This window comes from Neopsephotus bourkii, unplaced genomic scaffold, assembly GCF_033783945.1.
Source record: "Neopsephotus bourkii isolate Nb327-2 ecotype Australia unplaced genomic scaffold, CSIRO-AGI_Nbou_v1 NB_882, whole genome shotgun sequence".
In the NCBI taxonomy this organism is placed as follows: Eukaryota; Metazoa; Chordata; class Aves; order Psittaciformes; family Psittacidae; genus Neopsephotus; species Neopsephotus bourkii.
In genome coordinates, this window is record NW_026901376.1 from 2,615,439 (window position 1) to 2,630,327 (window position 14,889).

The 14,889-nt window shown below is 38.7% G+C and overlaps 1 long non-coding RNA gene across 1 annotated transcript in view; it reads left to right on the forward strand.

Annotated features, from left to right (window-relative positions):
* The window catches only part of LOC133214311 (uncharacterized), a 43,695-nt gene extending 33,525 nt beyond the window's left edge, over positions 1 to 10,170 (forward strand). Inside the window, exons 2-3 of the long non-coding RNA XR_009726091.1 lie at positions 8,398 to 8,560; positions 8,900 to 10,170. This is a non-coding gene — a long non-coding RNA (uncharacterized LOC133214311). The remainder of the gene's footprint in view (positions 1 to 8,397; positions 8,561 to 8,899) is intronic.
* The last annotated feature ends 4,719 nt before the right edge of the window (positions 10,171 to 14,889 follow it).

Below are 14,889 nucleotides of genomic sequence, written 5' to 3' on the forward strand. Positions count from 1 at the left end.
TGATCCAAGACCCATTTAAGCCAATGGGTGTTTTTTTTTTCCCTATTGCTTTCAATAGCCTTTGGATCTGGTTGTCTGTAACAGCTACTACAAACCAGCTCTTGAATGAAAGTTGGATGAAGAATTTCCTGCCTGTCCCATTTTGGTGAAGCAGCAAAGGATGAGGGGGAGCACTGCTTTTAAAGAGATAACTATATTAAAACCCATCTGGCTTCAGATGAAAGACGGCACAAGCCTATCATTTGAAGTATGTGCAGGACTTAGCAATTGCACTGAAACATTGGCAGGAGCTGAACTCACACAAAATAACACTAAAGAGCAATTTAAAAAGATACAGTGCAGGGAGGTACAAAAGGTGAGGCAGTACAGATCCTGAAAACATGGGAATTCTGTCTGGATTTACAGAATATATCTGTGGACAATTTACTTAAAGAAGACCATTTATGCTCATTCTTGAGTGGAATAAAGAAGTCTAACTCCTCTAGTTCTCACAGGATATGGGTTTGTGATGCTTTGTAACAAGCAGCAACAGTATCTGGCACTTGGCTTATATGTATTTCTTGTCCCATGATTCCTCATGTGAGGTTCTTGATCTGCCCTCATAGTAATTCGTTTTGTATAGTCTAGAAAGAAGAAATAATCCTATATGTTCTATTGGAGGCAACAGTAGAATTGGTCAAGGCAGAGTATACCTTCTCCATTATCTCCTGAAAGGAAGGTCTAATTTCCCTGCACTGACACTGCAAGGGTCAGCAGGCCATACATAACCATCCTCTAAAAATCCCTGAGAAGTTTGGATTTCATTGCAGCTTGGCCTGGGCTTGGTGGAAGTTCAATCTTTTGAGTGAATACTGGTGCAGTTTGAAAAAAAACCCCTACTACTTCCCTACTTGTAGACTCTTACCAGAAAACCCCTTTGCATCACAGAGTGGACCTTATCATGCACAGACCTTTAGCCCTTTTATTCTAGTGGAAATGTTATTGTTTTGGCAGTTTCTGCTTCAGTTACTGGCTCAAGCCAATCAGAGCTGCAGAGGTCTGGTTTATGCTCATAGGGAGTCATGGGGTAGGAGTATTCCTCTGAAGAAAAATCTTTCTGCACAGTCATGTAAATAAACATGAGAACTAGGACAGAAATAAGTTTAAAAAATACGCCACTTTCTTACAGCTCCAGGTTGTATACTTCACAGCAGAGCAACCACAGCTTTTACTATCCTGGATCAAGAAGATACAAGGATATCTATGAATTCAAGTTAAAAAGTCTGAATGACATGACCTTGAGCATCCCCTCAGATTTGTCTCTTCCACCATTGTTTCTGCTCCATCTCCAGGCAGCCATGCTTGGACAGGTGTCTCAGTGCCATGTGCCACCACTGCCCTATGTTGCCTACCGAGCAAGGGTTGAATTGCACAAGGGTGCATTGTTTCTCCTTTCCTGTAATGGGGTCCAGGAGGAATGTGAGGAAGTGACTAACATGGCTGGTGCACTCCAGCTAAAATCTGAAGAGCAAAGTAAGCCAAGAATTGCCATTTTGGGTACTTCCAGCACTCACAGGCCATATAGAGCCATATCCTGCTTCTGATGGTGGGAAGAGGTGGTTGCTCAAGGGGAAGTAGAAGCAGCATGGCTTTATGTAGATGCATCCCTGTGAGTATTTTGCTGTTTGCAGCAGCAATTGGGATTTCCTATGCTGGAGGGTGCCAAGGCTCTTGTTCAGGTCTCTGTGAGCACAGGGCTAGCAAACCCCATGAGGAAATCTGGATGGGTGCATTGTTCTACATGGGCTGGAACAGGAAAGCCAGCAACTTTCCTGGAATTAAGATATAAATGAACACATTGCTTATAAAAATTACTTCCGAGATAAGTCATTTGTAAAGTGTAGAGAAGTTTATGACATATAAGGCAATCTGTACTGAGGCAGCTGTGAGAAATGCAATTAGCTAATTGGCAATGTTTTTCCTAATTGCTACTTTAGTAGGAAAGCTATACCAGTTAGAAAGGACGTGGTGCTTGGCTAAGAACAAACTGGATCATCCCAAAGAGAGTTATTTAGGGTAGGAAGTGGGAGTTCCCCTGTCTCCAGTGTCATTATATGTTTAGAGCTAAGCCTATCACAAACCACTGCAGAGCAAAGCGTCTTTGCCACCTGGGGAAGGCACCAGTGTCTGGGCATGGGGGTGAAGTGTGTTATCAGCCTTCAAAGGGAATAAGCAAGGGGAAGCCAAGGAGAAAACACTGAGAACTCTGAAAGCAAAAGTTGCTTTTAATCCAGATTTAACCTAGATTTCCTCCTATCTGAAAATATTCTTGCTTTTAACAAGTGTGCTATTGCCAGTGCCTGTCTACCCCACAGACTCTGTAGCTCAGACTAAATACCTAAATCGAGAAGTGGTATTGAAGTGTTCCGTGCTGTAATTCACTGGGGAGGTTTCTGTGCGGTAGGCATCAAAAGGAAACATTCAAAGGAACCAACAGGAAGATAGCTGATCTCTAGGCGATTTTATTGCTTGTAAAACTTTATTGGAGGTAGAAAGAGCAGGGGTAGATAGTGTTTTCACTGTGAAATCATAGAGCATTATCTTAGTGTCAAAACAAAAATGAGTTCACTTCTTCAAAGATTAACACTTGGTACCAGCTGGAGCAGTATCTAGCACCTCAAGAGGATATTATTACTTTTATTTTTCAGTTAACAAATTCCCTTTTAAGCAGTGTCTTCAGGAATTTACAGACCACCTATGTCTGGAATGCTTGCACAGAAGTTATAAATAAAATTATTTGCTAAAAATGTTTCCTAGTACAAACAGACTGGGTTTACCAATGTAAACATACTATATGTATTCATGCATATTTTGAATTGGTTACTGTGGTTCCTTTAACATTTGCTTGCAAGATAACATGATGTGAGCACATTACATATTTCCAACATTTTCTTTGTGAGGAGTGGCAGTTAAAGACTGGAACACTAATGAAAGATTTTTAATCTTCCTCTCACTTATCTGTCCACATACTTATTTAAGCACCTTACATTCAGTAACAGATTTCAGCCAGGCAATAATACCCTGAGATGGGGAAGTTATTTAATAGATGAGGAGAAGCCAAACGGGGGTGACAGAACCATCTAGGGTGCATGTTGCTCAGTTAGGAGCTTAATTCAAGTTCCTATAGCCTTGTAGAACACATCCATCGTAGCTCTGGAAGAACTGATCACATCAGAGTTACTTACTGCTGCTGCTAGCTAAAACAAGGCAAAGATGCTTTGTCAGATGAGTCCACATCCAATTAGACATGACCCATGTGGTTTTTCAAAGTCTAGAGCTGAAAATGGAGAGCTAGGGAAAAGCAGGTTGGTGAATATGGATTTTTATTTCTTTTTTTCACAAAGAATGCCACACATGATTTCCTCAATTTACTGAAACTAGTTACATTGCATGCCAAATTAATTTTCACTGTTTTGTGAGGAACAGTTCTTTCTTTTTAAATAGGAAAAAAAATACAATGATTAGATGAATTTCCTCTGGAAACTTGTTATGTTGAATTTGCTGGAGAGATAACAGTAGCTATACAAGGTCATGTTGTTTTGGTTTTTTTTTTTTCAATTTTCCTTTTATTTCTGCCTTGCTTAAACCTGTATCTCCAACCTTGCAGAGACTTTAAGAAGCAGCACTGGTTTTACCTACAGGAAGCTACGCTGAATAAAGATAGGACATCTTGTATAGAAAAGCTTAAAAATAAACACTACCCTATGGTAACATTCTCAAGCTTTGCACAGACTCTGCAGTCCACAAGGTGTGTGATCATCTCCTACCCTTTGCATGGTTTCCATCCCATGTCCCCACATTTATAACTCAGCCACCATACTATGCATATGCTGAATGGACTCAGTGAGGTGCCTGCCTTGGAGTGCATTACTTCCCTAAATGGGAATATTTTTAGCCAGTATTTTTTCCTCTTTTTCCTCCTCACTAAACAATGATCTTTAAAAAAATACCCCTAATTTTATTTCCCTTGTGCATACAATAAAACAGCCAAAGATTTATTTCTTTCTTCTATCCAGAAAGCAAGCAATGGAGGCAAAACAGCTTTTCTAGTTTTCATTAGCTGAAGCTCTGGCTTGATGCAATCACATTTTACATGCCAATAATACTGAAAGGTAACCAGCTGTTGTATTCCAACCACTATGTGTCTGGGAGCAATTTTGCAATATGTGATTTGTAAAAATTACTTTTATATGTATTTAGTATAGCAATGAATATTTTCTGAACTGTAACTCTAATTTTGATTTTCTAGGCAAGCCTAGCCAAGTCATTGCAAAGAACACGGCATCAGAAGAAAGTTATTGCAACAAAGCCGGAATCAGTGTCAATAAAATAATGTCAATATAATCTGTTAAGAGCAGAAATGCATAGGAATTTCCTCTTAAATCTTGAAAAAAAATGTATTTATAAGAAACTGGAGGACTCGAAATTAATTTTAAACATTTTTATAGAGACTTTTTGGGTGATAGTTAAAACACTATCAGTTGAAGAAATCTGAGTCTGTTCCTTATATGAATAAAATTCATTCAGCATACACAGCATGCCTTACTGCAAAGGAAAATGATCCTTACTACATTACATGTTAGTTTTCATTTGGAAAGAGACAAAAGAATTTGATGGCAAAGCATATATATTGTAGTAATGCACACAGCCCCACTGCACATACTCTAAAGGGCAACAGTTTCTCTGATTTATGCAGCAAGTTCACTGGTCTGGTCTCTGTAGGGACAAGAAAACAAACAAAATGTGCTGTGTTTCAGAAATAACATAGATCTCTTAGATCATGATAGAAAAGCAGCTGCTAACTTCACATAGCAAAAAGCGTCTGAGATGTCCTGGTGGAACAGCCCTATCAGTGGAGCCAAGTCCAGCCTTGGATAGCCATGACCCACATGGTAGAAGACCTGTAATGGGCCAAAAGAACCATCTTGCCCACTGTTGTATCCTACACATGCACACGTAATAAGGGTAAAACAGGTGATTGTCCTTCCTCAGTTCTCCTTCAGGTTTTGGCTGAGCTATAGCTTTGGGACCACTCAGCTGCAGGCAGCATGCAAACCTTGGTGTTTAATAGCCACCAGTGGAGAGATCCTCTGTTAGCTTACTGAATTATTTTTAGATCTACAGCCCTTCATTGCTTTGTGTGGCGCTAGGAACTTGTTTCTGTATTTGATTATTACCGCAGAGAAGCTACGTATATACCAAACTTTTTTGCTGATCCAAGGGAAACAGCCCCTGAGCTGTAATTTGTCTCCTCATGACTTAAACAGGACACAAGTGGCTCTGAAATAAAACACTGCAAAGACTTCCTCGGACAGCATTTTCGAGACACCTCCAACTGTGAACATCCAATGACTTATGTTTGAAGAGATTAAAACGTGTGTGTCCAAAAGAGGTAAGCCCTGATGTTGCTTTGGATAGGCTCTTGGGCAGGGTGGTCAAATTGCTGAGCTTTGTGTCCAAAAGCCAGGATGCACACCTGAAGCTTGGGGTGAAAGGCAGCTTCGCGAATCAAAAGCATGCATTTGCTAGGACTCATTTGCAGCCCTGACAGGTCTGTGCCAGTTTTTTATAACCTAGCTCCATTTGATCTCAGCTTTCACTAGGATGAGTCTAGCAAACAGAATGGTTCCATTTCTGCTAGCTAACTTTGAAAAAAAAATTTAAAAAAATTAAAAATTGACCAATTTTGAATGATGGACAAAGATAGATATACAGAAAATACATATTGATAACGCTTATTTTTCAGAATGTTATGTAGTGTTTGGGTGAGCAGGGAGTTTCCTTTTCCCTTCTAAGCCATTACAACCCATTAAGTCAAACCTCAGGCTCTAAAAGCTGTAAGTAATTAGGCACTGACAGAAACAAACCATTTTGCTTCTGTGTCTATTGTGTCAGCAGCATTAATGCAGGACCCACTAGAAAACCTGATATGGTCAATAAGTCAGGAACTAAAATACTTTCTGCTTCCATAATTGCTCCATTATGTTAGGAATTTGCATTTTAATAACTCTCTAATTATTTATTTACTCAGTATGGTCCATGGTATGCAATTTAAGGTGTTTTAACTGCCCATTTAATTGACTGTACATAATAGCTATTGGTGAAATGTATGTAATTAGAAAGACTGTAAAATATCTATTACATGTAAGTAACAGTTACTGTTCTATTTCAGGGCTCTTTTTAAGAAAGATTGCAGAATTAACTAAAGACCTAATCTAATCCAATCACAAGAGCGTCTACATTTTTAAGTGTCTTCATTTGGAAAAAAGAGGAAAACAAAAACCTTCAAAAGGTAAAACATTTTGATCTCTGCTTATGTCATTGTGCCTCTTACCCACAAGCCATTCTGATGGGCACAGCTTGGGCTGTCTGTCTGGATTTTTATACTTAAACAAATGTCCTTGCTATTGTAGTCTTAATCCAACCTTTTAATACTACCTGAAATGCACTTACTTGTGGTCGAATTAATGATAATTGTGAGCTCCATGGCATCAGGTATGTTCTATCTTAATGCTACTTTAATGTCTGGAAATTCCAGTTCCTGGCGTCAAGAGGCTCCAGTCACTTCCACAATTTCTAGAAATAGCTGTGACCTGCTTTTTTGCACGATTTCTATCCTTTCAGGCTAACCTGAGCTCCTGGAAACAGAACGCTATTGAAGCACAAGCCTTTTTAGTGCTTACTGCTTGGTAACTTCGTTCTTCCTATTTAATTACAGGCTTCATGTTTAGAGTACGAAGAAGGACATCTTGTAAAGGCACCTTTTCATGTGTGGACAGACCATAAAAATGCAGGTAGGGGCTTCTTTTCCACAGTGGGTGACCCTGTGGCATTCAGAAATGCTTCACTGTTGTTATCAAGTGGACCTCTTTAGGAAAGAAAGAAAAAAAGCAACCCTAAAGTACCACCAACTCCTACTTGGTTACCTCAGACCAGACTCTATTTAGTCGTGTGGGACCAAATGTCACGCTAGACAAAGAAGGCAAGTATACAGTGAGTTAGACTATTGTGGAGAAAGAGAAGGAATAAAAACAATGTGGACAATAGTGACATTTCTGTCAGTCCAGTGGGTGCAACCCACCACTTGCTTATTCTGAAAAACTTGTGGGGTGCAAGTTCTCATAGTTAGCATGGCTGTTATTAAAATCCATAACAGCATATATGAGCCATTAGCTTTCCTATTCTTAATAACTGCAATTTTGTGAGTCAATCTAGATGAAAGGAGTTTAATTAAAAGTTGCCCTAATTAGTGTGATTATGGCACCAAATAAAGAGGATAACACGTTAATGCTCCTCTGAAGCATTCTTTTTCACCTCTCCCCTTCTGTTGAAAGATTTAGTATTTGACTGACTCAGTAAATTACTGATTCATTAATTTATGCTTGGGGGATGAGAAAGCTATTTTCAATAGAATTAAATCTACAACCTACTAATGTAAGAGACTCCTTGTGAGACTCCTCACACTGTAAATCAATCCATTTCTCCTAGTTCAGGGTTTGGAGCATGAGCTAAACTTGGTTTTGTACCATGAGGGTTGAAGAATTGTTTATTTTAATTTCAGGTAGGGTAGATGGTGCTTGTCGTTGAGTCAGCTGAGGTGATGAACTGGGAAGGAGGTAGAATGAATGTACAGGATACAAAAACTGGTAAAACTCCTTTTACACAGGACCATGAACCACTTGGCAATGCAAGATTAAATGTGCAGACAGCCAGGAAGATTCCAGTTCCAACCACATTGAGTGTCTTAAAATCTATCTATCTATCCATCCATCCATCCATCCATCCATCTATCCATCTAATGGTATCAGTGTTTTTTTATTTAGCTTTACACTATAAAGGTATTCATCATACTAATCCTATTAGGTAGATATTACCCTTGCCAGCATTCCTGGCAAGTGCTTATCACCACTCCTATTGTTCCACTCCTTTTGATTGCTTAGGAGACAAGAAGTAGGTATCTCTTCCATCCAGTAGACTCAGTCTCTAAAATTTAAGACCTAATTAGATCCTCACACCTTTGGTCCAAAGCAACTTGGAAATATTAAACCACTAAAGTACTTAAGGTGATGATTCATGTAAGTCATGCTCTTTTTTTGCAATGAGTGTTCACCTACAACACAAAACACAATCAAGGGATCTACTTATAACAGAGTTGTTACTCAACCAGGTAAGAAAACAGCTAAAGCATGGAGAGTGGATGGGATCTGTCTAGTTTGGATTTCCTTTCACCAGGACAGAAATATTGTTTCCATTTATCTTTCTGAAAACTTTTGAGAAGAGGACGCCAGAATTTGAATGGAAACATGAATGCACTTGGAAAGATACTAGACAAATTTGGGAATCTTTCTTCTTCCACAGACCTCTGTTTTCTAAACAGCATCTAGCCCTGATAAGCTTGGAGTACCAGTGCAAGTGTGCCGGATCGTTAACCAGATACCCATTAACATCTCAGTCAAGCCAAGAAAGATAATACACCTTTCCCTGCTTTCATGTATGCAACCACTGGATGAGGTCCTCAAAGGTCAGTTATTTTGAAGTTCAAGCATATTTTGTGTGATTTTCTTTGTAGTAAATGTACTAATCTTTCATATAAAAAACATCTGTGTTTTCTTAGGCCCTTTTAAAAGGTTGTGCTGACATGTGAGTAGATAAATGTTCATATTTTGTTTAACATCATTTCTATTCCATTAGTAGTTTTCATAATCTCATGGTAAAACCATGCAAAAATGAGATTGGCCCTACATCTAGATCACAGTTTAAATCAGAAAGACAAAGTCACCTACAAGTTGTAAAATAGAAAGCTTAATAAGCATGAAAACCCATGCAGCTCAAACAGTAACTGAAGGGGAATTTATTTCAGCAAAGTCCTGAGGAATGACCGGAGTGAGGGTGAAAAGATCTCTAGCTGAGAGTAGAGGACAGAGCTACTGCTGGACTTGGAGAGATCGAGATCAGCTCCTGTGGATTGGGATCACATGCCAGGAAGGGAAGTGGCTGGGAGGTGAGTGATGGCGAGTCCGGATCTATCCCTTGGATTCAGCACATGTCCCCAGACTTGACTGGAAATCTAGATGTGTCTGTGAAGATCTTACAGACTGGTCAGAGAAAAGCTTTAGTGTGTTGGGGGTTCAGCATAGTTGCAGCCTGAGGTGGAAAGGGATTAAGTATTTTATGCAGGCTCATGCATTAAATCCCTGCAGGTTCTGAACTTCCAGTGAATTTAACTATGAAGCCATCCTCTTCTCTCCTATAGTCCAGCAGTCACTGCACACGTGGGGTGCTGGTCTGTTTGCAAAATGTTTGCAAGCACTGAAATGACTTCTGGAAGTGCCTTATAAATGTGCTGGAAGATTAACATCAGTTACTGAAGAAAAGCCAAATTACTGACAAAGTGGACTTCAGAAGGACAAAAAGTCTGCTTCTTTTCCCTGACCGTTTCTGTGAGGCACTTCAGCTCATCAAAACCAACACCAAATTAATTAATTTTTAATGCTCTGTGGTTCATGAAGAAATAAAAAAAATTTACAAAAGATGTTAAAAAAATTGCAAACAAATCACAACTTTCCTGGAAGTTCAGTTTCTCAATAAAGTCATAGCAGATGTTTAGCCCTGCACTAGGACTTGTATAGGCTCCTCAAAGTGCTGGGCTAAGGGAAAAAATAGGCCAGGTGTTGATGGAGATTTTGGGGCAGCTGCTTCACAAACCATTTTAATCCAGAGACTTTTAGAGGGAGGATTGTAGGAGATGGAGTGGGTGGCTTCAGCCCCAGCCTTTCTTTGAAATAGCCTGACAGAGCTGTGTTAGCAGCACAGCTCTTACAGTGTTATTGGCTTCATGACGACAGATAAAATAGAAAATTTTGATTTCTACCTCAATAAAGCCCCAATACCTCCCTACTCCTTTGAGTCTCATGTCTGATATACCTTGAAGGAGGAATCTCTTTGAAGGTCCATCAGTGAAGAAAGCTGTGCCACTTCTTATCGTGGCTGGGCTCCATTTTCAAGGCAAGGGAAATTCCAGCGAACTTCGAGATCCATCAAGGTGGCTTGGCTCTTATTCATCACCCTCCTGGCATCCAGGCTTGAAATTCTTAATGTGATTAGTGCTGAGGAAACAATTTTCGTCCTCCTCAGCTTCAGTCACAATCCCTATAGAGCACAAAACCTGATGATCGAGAAGGGGAGGTTCACTAAAAGCTACCCTATTTATAGCTGGAGTGAAATGGCATGGCTTTGTCCTTGGCTTGTGATTTCATGGAACATGAGTGTCTCTTATTGCATGGCAAACAGTGACAGAACAATTACACAGATCCACAATAACACTGAAAAGAGAGAACACAAAACTTGAACTATTGTGGCAGAAGTAACATCTCATATGCTAGCTATGTATGGTCAGCCAGGAGGAATGCCTGCTAACATTTTAACATTAAAGTTCTAAGTAATTCTGTTTTTCTGTAAAGTCTCTGGCATCTGGTAGGTTATTAAGTAACTCAGTAGAGATCTGTTAAATATATAACCTCAGTGCACAAAGGACACACTATCTTACTGGATTTCTCTCTTTAATCCATACTTCCCTTTGATACTTGCATGATCCACGGTTTCCAACCATGATTTTGCAAACTTGATTTAAATACTTCAGTGGGACAAATAATTCTCTTCCATCCTCACAAGTTTATGGGCAGAATCTCTGTTGCTCTTCAGACTGAAATTTCCCGTTGCTTTCCTACAAATCCTAATGATCTTGGGGTTACCTCATAAGGTACGCTTGAAGATTTCACTCCAAAAGGTCCAACTTCTGACAAAAGGTAAGGATTAAGGTTGACCAACCATGGCAAGTGACTATAATGACAGAAGATTTATCAGATGACAGGACTGAGCCGTGTTTTGTTCCCCCTGGAGTATGATTCAGGGTGGCATTCAGAGAAAATGCCAGATAAATGTCACTAGTAGGGATCTCAGAATGGAGGTACCAGTTCCTCGTATTGCCATTGTCACAAGGATAGGTCTTCCCTAGAATCAGAAAAGATAAATAGAAGAGCATGACTTACACAACTGAATCAGCACAGTAAGTAGTGGGAAGTTTGTGGCCTCCTCAGCTCTTATGCGCTTTAGCTTGCACAAGTCTTACAACAGAGGAGGACTTTTACAATAACCATAAATCCCAAAGTCTTTTGCGTATGGAATCTACCATCATGGTGAGTGGAAAAGAAAAGCTGTAGATCTCGGTTCTATCTGAAACAGTGGCAGTGGCAGCTGGTGTCAAAGCAAGTGAGTAGCAGAATTTGCGTGAGTGGACATGGCAGCTCAAAACTTGTTTTTTCCTGAGACAGAGAAGGCAGGATGTTAACATTCAGCCCTTGTCTTGTCCTTTTTCTCTCAGCAGGTTAAGCTGATCTAATTATCATTTGTTCATTATGAAGAGGGAGAATGCTGTAACTATACAGTTAGTTGGCTGTAACAGTGACCAGAGAAGTGGAACTGGCCCTGAATAATGCAGGAATTTAGTATCTATCTTATTACAAATGCTGCTGATTTGGCTGTAGAAGAAAGAAAATTAATATCATTAAAATAAAATATAAGGAAAAGAAAAAAAAAAAGCATTTTACAGCTCCATGTTCCTACTCCTTACTGTTCCTACAACAAAAAATACTCATGGTGTTTATAAGAGTTATCTGCACAAGTATTAAATTAATCGGAAAAGGATCAAAAAGTTAAATATACACCTGCTAACAGCAAGGATCTGAATGTACCCATAACTGATGTAGGGAAGGAGCTGTGCAATTAACTCTAAGCGTGGAGTAATTGGAAACTGCTTGCTCAATACATCTGAATGCTTTTCCTGCAGCATGGCATATTTTCTTAATAAGAAATATTGTACCATTCCATGTCTGCAAGATCTTCTCTTTGTTCTACCACACTCCATGGTTTTAATACTTCCTTTTGCATACCTCAGGAGACCTTGATATAAGGCTATGGGAGTTAAAGTGATCCTTTTTGCTCACTTCCTTAGGGTTTAAATCAGACTCTAGATAGCTTTGTCTCCCTGACATTTGCTTTCATAGAATATTTGATTTTTTTGTTATTTCCTTGTGCATTGCAGACCCAGCTAAAGTGGAAATCTCTGCTTCTCCAGTCTGGGGAGACCCACCTTCTGGGACTTTATCTTAACTAGAAATGATTGTCTGGGTTATTCAGAAACCTTTCTGTAAATAGCACTGCTGACAGATGTTTGCATAATTAGAGTCCCTCATGAATATGATATCTTGTGGCTTAGGATAAAGTATTAATTGATTTGTGAAACATTCTAATATCCAACTGGACAGTAGTTTATGTCCAATGAGTTTATCTTTGTTTTTTACTCCTTGACTTATGTTCAGATAAACTCATCACAACCCTGCTAATCAATGTTTTCTTCTAATAAAATCGTACTCTTCAAAATCCATCCCAGTAACAGTAAGAAGTATCCTCTACTGCAGGGCATACGTAATTTGCTCATTTAATAATGATTTTAAAATGTTTAAAATCTAAACAAAACAACAAGTTCCTACTCTTGTATTCAGGTGTGATTTATCCATCTTTCATGATGAGACAGGTTTAATAATTATATAAGCCCTTTGGGCTAGTATACATGAACATTAAAGTGAATTATGACATGATCAGACTGCTAAGGAAAGCCACAGTTATTTTGCAGAAATGGGGCCAAATTCTGCTCCCTTGTAACTGATTGTAATGATATAGGAGTCAGCAGAGTTACCTTCTTGCAAAATTTGCTCTATGCGACCTAATGTAAGCTTGAGATTATAACACTGTCATACTTGTACTCTCTGCTGCCAAGATAATAACACTGCAAAAATATGGTAATTGTTCAGCTTTACATTGCAAGTGCACCTATAACATGCTGTAAAACAATGGGAACAAAACAAGGGATGACTTGAGCAAACAGATTTATAATATATGTGGTTTCAGGGTGCAAAGCATAAAGGGTGAAAGCAAGAGAACTGTATAACTACAATAGTTTGACCGAAGATCAGAGAAGTCAATGGGAGTCTTTCCATTTTTCTTTCGGTAAGATTTAGATCAGATCCCTTTGGGGAGTCATAATGAAGTTTATTTCCATTATAAATATAGTTGATATGTCAAATTATACTACCGTCATGAGAAAAAATTACAAAGTCACAGCCCAGCTGAATTTCACATGAAAAAATGTTACATTAAGTTACTTTTGCCAAATTCTAAAGAGAATGACATTTGACAAGGAAAACATTCATACTTCTTAGATACAATCACTAGATTTTATTCTTTCTGTGGTAATAAGTCTACTGCATTCACTAATGAGCAAGCTGTCGCTCTTACAGGTTGATCCTTGCTGACCTCTCTCTGTATCTTCCTCCTGATCTTAGAATATATTTTAAGAGGAAGAAAAACAAGTTTTTACTCCAAAATATTCAACTGCTAGTGGAGACTGAATAGGTGTACTAGCTGCAACTAACTCATCTCGAAGTAAAAGTTTTTTGTTGTCTCCAAGGATTTCTTATTTCAATGACTAGTTTGATTTATAAATTAGCTTCAATTTTTCCTCTAATGAAGACAAAGCATTATTGCAAAGGTAAACTCTTTTTTATAGTCATAAGCTAGACTGTCTGATTCATGGCTTTCATTCCCTGGGTGTTATATGTGTATAAACTATACCTTAGGATGAACCACAGGTTTTGTGAAGACCTCTTTACTTAAAAAATGAATAATACCAACCAATATTTTGTTAATTACACAGAAAATTGGTATGGAAAAGAGCCTTTGGCAATATTTACATCAGAATCTGTTTTTTCCCTTTTGAAAAAGTAATCAACATGCTTTAATCAAGCACTCAAAATTCAGAATTTTCAACCATTTCTACTTATTATAAACATAATTTGTTTTTGGTGGGTGGAATTCTCATTAGGCTCTGAGCTGGCTGACATGTTTCGATAACTGCAAGATGAAGTCAAAATCTCAGCAATGTGAAAACAAACACATTTGTTTATTTTCCAAATAGACCCTACTGACTTTCTCTTCCCAAATTAAAAACATTCTAATTTGTACTGAGAAATTTCATATGCCTCTAATTTTGAGGGATATAATTAATTTTGGTCCTAGATTAATAAGCTCCCCATATATTTTATATTCTCTCATTACTGTATGCACTGACAGGTTGTAAAGAGGACATAACAGAATGGAGTCTAAGAAAAAAATTACAGCAAAGGGATGAAGGAGTGTTTTTTATCTGTCTGTCTCCTAAAGTCTTCAGATGGTGACTAGATGCCTACAGATAAGACATTTTTAATCAAGGAGTTAGAGAACTCCATAGTTGAAATGACATCGAGTGAGTCATACCTCAGATCATCTAACAAAATCTTCAGTCATTAGGATATACATCCCTCTGACTACAGAGAGAAGTTTTCCAAGAGCCAAAGACTAGATCTTCCTAATCAGTTATTTCAGTGGGAAGAGGAGCTTCAGGGGACCAACATGTCATTTTTAAAGGACCTAAATGTTAGAACTGACCTAGGGCAATGTGACAGAAATCGCTGGCTGAAATTCTGGCTCCACTGAGCCCAAGAGGGAGTTGGAATTCAGTGGGACCATGTTACCACCCAGTGTGTCGATGGGAAAATTGCCAGTTTAAAATTAGAGAAAACTATATAAGATATTTAACCCCAGGAAGCAAAATAAAAAAGGTGTTCCAGTCCCCAGTCCCTCATCTCCCCTCAAACCGTCTCCCTCAAACCAACGATATAGGCCAAATGAGGAGTGACATCAGGTCTGTCTCAGCACAAGATGTATGTGAGGCAAGTCTCAGCAGAAGATGTGCGA